We start from the raw sequence: 9,882 nt of genomic DNA, 5'->3' as shown, positions 1-9,882 counted from the left end.
TTCGACCACTGTTTCATTACAGGGCAGGGAGGAGGGTGCAGAGCACAATACATTTTCTTTCTTTGGTAAGCATTTTTTTCTGTTTTATACTTTTGGAATTTTAGTTTTTCATGTTAATTTTAAAATGACTTTTTTCATGTATGAAATGTACTAACTCGTTTTTTCCTCACAGCGGGTAACTTGTGTGTGTGAGTGCAACATTACGCTCCCATTGAGTACATTTTTGGAGAAAGGGACATCAGTTGCACCACAGGGCAGGGAGGAGGGTGTGGAGCACAATACATTTTCTTTCTTTGGTAAGCATTTTTTTCAGATTTATACTTTTGGAATTTTAGTTTTTCATGTTGATTTTAAAATGACCATTTTCATGTTTGAAATGTGCTAACTCGTTTTTTCCTCACAGCAGGCCAACTTACGTGTGTGGTTGCAACATAATGCTCCCATTGAGTAAATTTATGGAGAAAGGGATATCTGTGGCACCACAGGGCACGGAGGAGGGTGTCGAACACGATACGTTATCCTTCATTGGTAAGCATTTTTTTCTGATCTATACTTTTGGAATTATGGCTTTTAATGTTGACTTTAAAATGACCTTTTTCATGTTTGAAATGTACTAACTCGTTTTTACCTGACAGCAGGTCAACTTGTGTGTGGTTGCAACATTACACTCCCAATGAGTACATTTTTGGAGAAAGGGACATCAGTTGCACCGCAGGGCGGGAGGAGGGTGCAAAGCACGATACATTTTCTTTCTTTGGTAAGCATTATTTTGTGTTTGATACTTTTGGAATTTTGGTTTTTCATGTTGATTTTAAAATGACCATTTCCATGTTTGAAATGTACTAACTCGTTTTTTCCTCACAGCAGGTCAACGTGTGTGTGGTTGCAACATCACGGTCCCATTGAGTACATTTTTGGAGAAAGAGACATCAGTTGCACCACAGGGCGGGAGGAGAGTGTGGAGCACGATACATTTTCTTTCTTCGGTAAGCATTTTTTTTGTGTTTGATACTTTTGGAATTTTGGTTTTTCATGTTGATTTTAAAAAGACCTTTTTCATGTTTGAAATGTACCAACTCGTTTTTTCCTGACAGCAGGTCAACTTATGTGTGGTTGAAACATTACAGTCCCATTGAGTACATTTTTGGAGAAAGAGACATCAGTTGCACCACAGGGCGGGAAGAGGCTGCAGAGCACGATACATTTCCTTTCTTCGGTAAGCATTATTTTGTGTTTGATACTTTTGGAATTTTGGTTTTTCATGTTGACTTTAAAATGACCTTTTTCACGTTTGAAATGTAATAACTTGTTTTTTCCTCACAGCAGGTCAACTTCTGTGTGGTAGCAACATTACGGTCCCATTGAGTACATTTTTGGAGAGAGGGACATCAGTTGCACCACAGGGCGGGAGGATGGTGCCTAGCACGATACATTTTCTTACTTCGGTTATCATTTTTTTGTGTTTGATACTTTTGGAATTTTGGTTTTTCATGTTGATTTAAAAATGACCTTTTTCATGTTTGAAATGTACCAACTCGTTTTTTCCTGACAGCAGGTCAACTTATGTGTGGTTGAAACATTACAGTCCCATTGAGTACATTTTTGGAGAAAGGGACATCAGTCGCACCCCAGGCGGGAGGAGGGTGCGGAGCACGATACATTTTCTCTCCTTGGTAGGCATTCTTTGTGTTTGATACCTTTGTCATTTTGGTTTTTCATGTTGATTTTAAAATCACCTTTTTCACGTTTTAAATGTACTAACCTGTTTTTTCCTCACAGCAGGTCAACTTGTGTGTGGTTGCAAAATTACGGTCCCATTGAGTACATTTTTGGAGAGAGGGACATCAGTTGCACCACAGGGCGGCAGGATGGTGCCTAGCACGACACATTTTCTTACTTCGGTAAGCATTTTTTTGTGTTTGATACTTTTGGAATTTTGGTTTTTCATGTTGATTATTAAATGAACTTTTCATGTTTGAAATGTACTAACTCGTTTTTTCCTCACAGCAGGTCAACTTGTGTGTGGTTGCAACATTACGGTCCCATTGAGTAAATTTTTGGAGACAGGGACATCAGTTGCACCAAAGGGCGGGAGGAGGGTGCCTAGCACGAAACATTTTCTTTCTTCAGTAAGCATTTTTTTCTGTTTGATACTTTAGGAATTTTCGTTTTTCATGTTGATTTTAAAATGACCTTTCTCATGTTTGAAATGTACTAACTCGTTTTTTCCTCACAGCAGGTCAACTTGTGTGTGGTTGCAACATTATGGACCCATTGAGTAAATTTTTTTAGACAGGGACATCAATTGCACCACATGGCGAGAGGAGGGTGCTGAGCACGATACATTTTCATTCTTCAGTTAGCATTTTTTTGTGTTTGATACTTTTGGAATTTTGGTTTACATGTTGATTTTAAAATGACCTTTTTCATGCTTGAAATGTACTAACTGGTTGTTTCCTCACAGCTGGTCAACTTGTGTGTGGTTGCAACATTACGGTCCCATTGAGTTCGTTTTTGGAGAGAGTGACATCACTTGCACAACAGGGCGGGAGGAGGGTGCGGAGCGTTATACATTTTCTTTCTTCGGTAAGCATTTTTTTGTGTTTGATTCTTTTGGAATTTTGGTTTTTCATGTTGATTTTAAAATGACCTTTTTCATGTTTGAAATGTACTAACTCGTTTTTTCCTCACAGCAGGTCAACGTGTGTGTGGTTGCAACATTATGGTCCCATTGAGTACATTTTTGGAGAGAGGGACATCACTTGCACCACAGGGCGGGAGGAGGGTGCCTAGCACGATACATTTTCTTTCTTCGGTAAGCATTTTTTTGTGTTTGTACTTTTGGAATTTTCGTTTTTCATGTTGATTTTAAAATGACCTTTTTCATGTTTGGAATGTACTAACTCGTTTTTTCCTCGCAGCAGGTCAACGTGTGTGTGGTTGCAACATTATGGTCCCATTGAGTACATTTTTGGAGAGAGGGACATCATTTGCACCACAGGGCGGGAGAAGGGGGCCTAGCACGATACATTTTCTTTCATCGGTAAGCATTTTTTTGTGTTTGATACTTTTGGAATTTTGGTTTTTCATGTTGATTTTAAAATGACCTTTTTCATGTTTGGAATGTACTGAATCGTTTTTTCCTCACAGCAGGTCAACGTGTGTGTGGTTGCAACATTATGGTCCCATTGAGTACATTTTTGGAGAGAGGGACATCAGTTGCACCACAGGGCGGGAGGAGGGTGCCTAGCACGATACATTTTCTTTCTTCGGTAAGCATTTTTTTGTGTTTGATACTTTTGGAATTTTGGTTTTTCATGTTGATTTTTAAGATGACCTTTTTCATGTTTGGAATGTACGAACTCGTTTTTTCCTCACAGCAGGTCAACTTGTGTGTGGTTGCAACATTATGGTCCCATTGAGTACATTTTTGGAGAGAGGGACATCACTTGCACCACAGGGCGGGAGGAGGGTGCCTAGCACGATACAATTTCTTTCTTCGGTAAGCATTTTTTTGTGTTTGATACTTTTGGAATTTTGGTTTTTCGTGCTGATTTTAAAATGACCTTTCTCATGTTTGAAATGTACTAACTCGTTTTTTCCTCACAGCAGGTCAACGTGTGTGTGGTTGCAACATTACGGTCCCATTGAGTACATTTTTGGAGAGAGGGACATCACTTGCACCACAGGGTGGGAGGAGGGTGCCTAGCAAGATACATTTTCTTTCTTCGGTAAGCATTATTTTGTGTTTGTTACTTTTGGAATTTTTGTTTATCATGTTGATTTTAAAATGACCTTTTTCATGTTTGAAATATACTAACTCGTTTTTTCCGCACAGCAGGTCAACGTGTGTGTGGTTGCAACATTACGGTCCCATTGAGTACATTTTTGGAGAGAGGGACATCACTTGCACCACAGGGCGGGAGGAGGGTGCCTAGCAAGATACATTTTCTTTCTTCGGTAAGCATTATTTTGTGTTTGTTACTTTTGGAATTTTTGTTTTTCATGTTGATTTTAAAATGACCTTTTTCATGTTTGAATTATACTAACTCGTTTTTTCCTCACAGCAGGTCAACGTGTGTGTGGTTGAAACATTACAGTCACATTGAGTACATTTTTGGAGAGGGGACATCACTTGCACCACAGGGCGGGAGGAGGGTGCCTAGCACGATACATTTTCTTTCTACAGTAAGCATTTTTTTGTGTTTGATACATTTGGAATTTTGGTTTTTCATGTTGATTTTAAAATGACTTTTTTCATGTTTGAAATGTACTAACTCGTTTTTTCCTCACAGCAGGTCAACGTGTGTGTGGTTGCAACATTACGGTCCCATTGAGTACATTTTTGGAGAGAGGGACATCAGTTGCTCCACAGGGCGGGAGGAGGGTGCCTAGCACGATACATTTCCTTTCTTCGGTAAGCATTTTTGTGTGTTTGATACTTTTGGAATTTTGGTTTTTCATGTTGATTTTAAAATGACCTTTTTCATGTTTGAAATGTACTAACTCGTTTTTTCCTCACAGCAGATCAACGTGTGTGTGGTTGCAACATTATGGTCCCAATGAGTACATTTTTGGAGAGAGGGACATCAGTTGCACCACAGGGTGGGAGGAGGGTGCCTAGCAGGATACATTTTCTTTCTTCGGTAAGCATTTTTTTGTGTTCGATACTTTTGGAATTTTGGTTTTTCATGTTGATTTTAAAATGACCTTTTTCATGTTTGAAATGTACTAACTCGTTTTTTCCTCACAGCAGGTCAACGTGTGTGTGGTTGCAACATTATGGTAGCATTGAGTACATTTTTGGAGAGAGGGACATCACTTGCACCACAGGGCGGGAGGAGGGTGCCTAGCACGATTCATTTTCTTTCTTCGGTAAGCATTATTTTGTGTTTGATACTTTTGGCATTTTGGTTATTCATATTGATTTTAAAATGACATTTTTCATGTTTGAAATGTACTAACTCGTTTTTTCCTCACAGCAGGTCAACGTGTGTGTGGTTGCAACATTATGGTAGCATTGAGTACATTTTTGGAGAGAGGGACATCACTTGCACCACAGGGCGGGAGGAGGGTGCTTAGCACGATACAATTTCTTTCTTCGGTAAGCATTTTTTTTGTGTTTGATACTTTTGGAATTTTGGTTTTTCGTGCTGATTTTAAAATGACCTTTCTCGTGTTTGAAATGTAAAAACTCGTTTTTTCCTCACGCCAGGTCAACGTGTGTGTGGTTGCAACATTACGGTCCCATTGAGTACATTTTTGGAGAGAGGGACATCAGTTGCAACACAGGGCGGGAGGAGGGTGCCTAGCAAGATACATTTTCTTTCTTCGGTAAGCATTATTTTGTGTATGTTACTTTTTGAATTTTTGTTTTTCATGTTGATTTTAAAATGACCTTTTTAATGTTTGAAATATACTAACTCGTTTTTTCTTCACAGCAGGTCAACGTGTGTGTGGTTGCAACATTACGGTCCCATTGAGTACATTTTTGGAGACAGGGACATCATTTGCACCACAGGGCGCGAGGAGGGTGCCTAGCACGATACATTTACTTTCTACAGTAAGCATTTTTTTGTGTTTGATACATTTGGAATTTTGGTTTTTCATGTTGATTTTAAAATGACTTTTTTCATGTTTGAAATGTACGAACTCGTTTTTTCCTCACAGCAGGTCAACGTGTGTGTGGTTGAAACATTACAGTCCCATTGAGTACATTTTTGGAGAAAGGGACATCAGTCGCACCCCAGGCGGGAGGAGGGTGCGGAGCACGATACATTTTCTCTCCTTGGTAGGCATTCTTTGTGTTTGATACCTTTGTCATTTTGGTTTTTCATGTTGATTTTAAAATCACCTTTTTCACGTTTTAAATGTACTAACCTGTTTTTTCCTCACAGCAGGTCAACTTGTGTGTGGTTGCAAAATTACGGTCCCATTGAGTACATTTTTGGAGAGAGGGACATCAGTTGCACCACAGGGCGGCAGGATGGTGCCTAGCACGACACATTTTCTTACTTCGGTAAGCATTTTTTTGTGTTTGATACTTTTGGAATTTTGGTTTTTCATGTTGATTATTAAATGAACTTTTCATGTTTGAAATGTACTAACTCGTTTTTTCCTCACAGCAGGTCAACTTGTGTGTGGTTGCAACATTACGGTCCCATTGAGTAAATTTTTGGAGACAGGGACATCAGTTGCACCAAAGGGCGGGAGGAGGGTGCCTAGCACGAAACATTTTCTTTCTTCAGTAAGCATTTTTTTCTGTTTGATACTTTAGGAATTTTCGTTTTTCATGTTGATTTTAAAATGACCTTTCTCATGTTTGAAATGTACTAACTCGTTTTTTCCTCACAGCAGGTCAACTTGTGTGTGGTTGCAACATTATGGACCCATTGAGTAAATTTTTTTAGACAGGGACATCAATTGCACCACATGGCGAGAGGAGGGTGCTGAGCACGATACATTTTCATTCTTCAGTTAGCATTTTTTTGTGTTTGATACTTTTGGAATTTTGGTTTACATGTTGATTTTAAAATGACCTTTTTCATGCTTGAAATGTACTAACTGGTTGTTTCCTCACAGCTGGTCAACTTGTGTGTGGTTGCAACATTACGGTCCCATTGAGTTCGTTTTTGGAGAGAGTGACATCACTTGCACAACAGGGCGGGAGGAGGGTGCGGAGCGTTATACATTTTCTTTCTTCGGTAAGCATTTTTTTGTGTTTGATTCTTTTGGAATTTTGGTTTTTCATGTTGATTTTAAAATGACCTTTTTCATGTTTGAAATGTACTAACTCGTTTTTTCCTCACAGCAGGTCAACGTGTGTGTGGTTGCAACATTATGGTCCCATTGAGTACATTTTTGGAGAGAGGGACATCACTTGCACCACAGGGCGGGAGGAGGGTGCCTAGCACGATACATTTTCTTTCTTCGGTAAGCATTTTTTTGTGTTTGTACTTTTGGAATTTTCGTTTTTCATGTTGATTTTAAAATGACCTTTTTCATGTTTTGAATGTACTAACTCGTTTTTTCCTCGCAGCAGGTCAACGTGTGTGTGGTTGCAACATTATGGTCTCATTGAGTACATTTTTGGAGAGAGGGACATCATTTGCACCACAGGGCGGGAGAAGGGGGCCTAGCACGATACATTTTCTTTCATCGGTAAGCATTTTTTTGTGTTTGATACTTTTGGAATTTTGGTTTTTCATGTTGATTTTAAAATGACCTTTTTCATGTTTGGAATGTACTGAATCGTTTTTTCCTCACAGCAGGTCAACGTGTGTGTGGTTGCAACATTATGGTCCCATTGAGTACATTTTTGGAGAGAGGGACATCAGTTGCACCACAGGGCGGGAGGAGGGTGCCTAGCACGATACATTTTCTTTCTTCGGTAAGCATTTTTTTGTGTTTGATACTTTTGGAATTTTGGTTTTTCATGTTGATTTTTAAGATGACCTTTTTCATGTTTGGAATGTACGAACTCGTTTTTTCTGCACAGCAGGTCAACTTGTGTGTGGTTGCAACATTATGGTCCCATTGAGTACATTTTTGGAGAGAGGGACATCACTTGCACCACAGGGCGGGAGGAGGGTGCCTAGCACGATACAATTTCTTTCTTCGGTAAGCATTTTTTTGTGTTTGATACTTTTGGAATTTTGGTTTTTCGTGCTGATTTTAAAATGACCTTTCTCATGTTTGAAATGTACTAACTCGTTTTTTTCTCACAGCAGGTCAACGTGTGTGTGGTTGCAACATTACGGTCCCATTGAGTACATTTTTGGAGAGAGGGACATCACTTGCACCACAGGGTGGGAGGAGGGTGCCTAGCAAGATACATTTTCTTTCTTCGGTAAGCATTATTTTGTGTTTGTTACTTTTGGAATTTTTGTTTATCATGTTGATTTTAAAATGACCTTTTTCATGTTTGAAATATACTAACTCGTTTTTTCCGCACAGCAGGTCAACGTGTGTGTGGTTGCAACATTACAGTCACATTGAGTACATTTTTGGAGAGGGGACATCACTTGCACCACAGGGCGGGAGGAGGGTGCCTAGCACGATACATTTTCTTTCTACAGTAAGCATTTTTTTGTGTTTGATACATTTGGAATTTTGGTTTTTCATGTTGATTTTAAAATGACTTTTTTCATGTTTGTGATGTACTAACTCGTTTTTTCCTCACAGCAGGTCAACGTGTGTGTGGTTGCAACATTACGGTCCCATTGAGTACATTTTTGGAGAGAGGGACATCAGTTGCTCCACAGGGCGGGAGGAGGGTGCCTAGCACGATACATTTCCTTTCTTCGGTAAGCATTTTTGTGTGTTTGATACTTTTGGAATTTTGGTTTTTCATGTTGATTTTAAAATGACCTTTTTCATGTTTGAAATGTACTAACTCGTTTTTTCCTCACAGCAGATCAACGTGTGTGTGGTTGCAACATTATGGTCCCAATGAGTACATTTTTGGAGAGAGGGACATCAGTTGCACCACAGGGTGGGAGGAGGGTGCCTAGCAGGATACATTTTCTTTCTTCGGTAAGCATTTTTTTGTGTTTGATACTTTTGGAATTTTGGTTTTTCATGTTGATTTTAAAATGACCTTTTTCATGTTTGAAATGTACTAACTCGTTTTTTCCTCACAGCAGGTCAACGTGTGTGTGGTTGCAACATTATGGTAGCATTGAGTACATTTTTGGAGAGAGGGACATCACTTGCACCACAGGGCGGGAGGAGGGTGCCTAGCACGATTCATTTTCTTTCTTCGGTAAGCATTATTTTGTGTTTGATACTTTTGGCATTTTGGTTATTCATATTGATTTTAAAATGACATTTTTCATGTTTGAAATGTACTAACTCGTTTTTTCCTCACAGCAGGTCAACGTGTGTGTGGTTGCAACATTATGGTCCCATTGAGTTCATTTTTGGAGAGAGGGACATCACTTGCACCACAGGGCGGGAGGAGGGTGCCTAGCACGATACAATTTCTTTCTTCGGTAAGCATTTTTTTGTGTTTGATACTTTTGGAATTTTGGTTTTTCGTGCTGATTTTAAAATGACCTTTCTCGTGTTTGAAATGTAAAAACTCGTTTTTTCCTCACGCCAGGTCAACGTGTGTGTGGTTGCAACATTACGGTCCCATTGAGTACATTTTTGGAGAGAGGGACATCAGTTGCAACACAGGGCGGGAGGAGGGTGCCTAGCAAGATACATTTTCTTTCTTCGGTAAGCATTATTTTGTGTTTGTTACTTTTTGAATTTTTGTTTTTCATGTTGATTTTAAAATGACCTTTTTAATGTTTGAAATATACTAACTCGTTTTTTCCTCACAGCAGGTCAACGTGTGTGTGGTTGCAACATTATGGTCCCATTGAGTACATTTTTGGAGACAGGGACATCATTTGCACCACAGGGCGGGAGGAGGGTGCCTAGCACGATACATTTTCTTTCTTCGGTAAGCATTATTTTGTGTTTGTTACTTTTGGAATTTTTGTTTTTCATGTTGATTTTAAAATGACCTTTTTCATGTTTGAAATATACTAACTCGTTTTTTCCTCACAGCAGGTCAACGTGTGTGTGGTTGCAACATTACGGTCCCATTGAGTACATTTTTGGAGAGAGGGACATCACTTGCACCACAGGGCGGGAGGAGGGTGCCTAGCAAGATACATTTTCTTTCTTCGGTAAGCATTATTTTGTGTTTGTTACTTTTGGAATTTTTGTTTTTCATGTTGATTTTAAAATGACCTTTTTAATGTTTGAAATATACTAACTCGTTTTTTCCTCACAGCAGGTCAACGTGTGTGTGGTTGCAACATTACGGTCCCATTGAGTACATTTTTGGAGACAGGGACATCATTTGCACCACAGGGCGGGAGGAGGGTG

This window comes from Schistocerca cancellata, unplaced genomic scaffold (genome assembly GCF_023864275.1).
Source record: "Schistocerca cancellata isolate TAMUIC-IGC-003103 unplaced genomic scaffold, iqSchCanc2.1 HiC_scaffold_1099, whole genome shotgun sequence".
Lineage (NCBI taxonomy): Eukaryota > Metazoa > Arthropoda > Insecta > Orthoptera > Acrididae > Schistocerca > Schistocerca cancellata.
Note: the sequence above shows the minus strand (reverse complement) of the source record.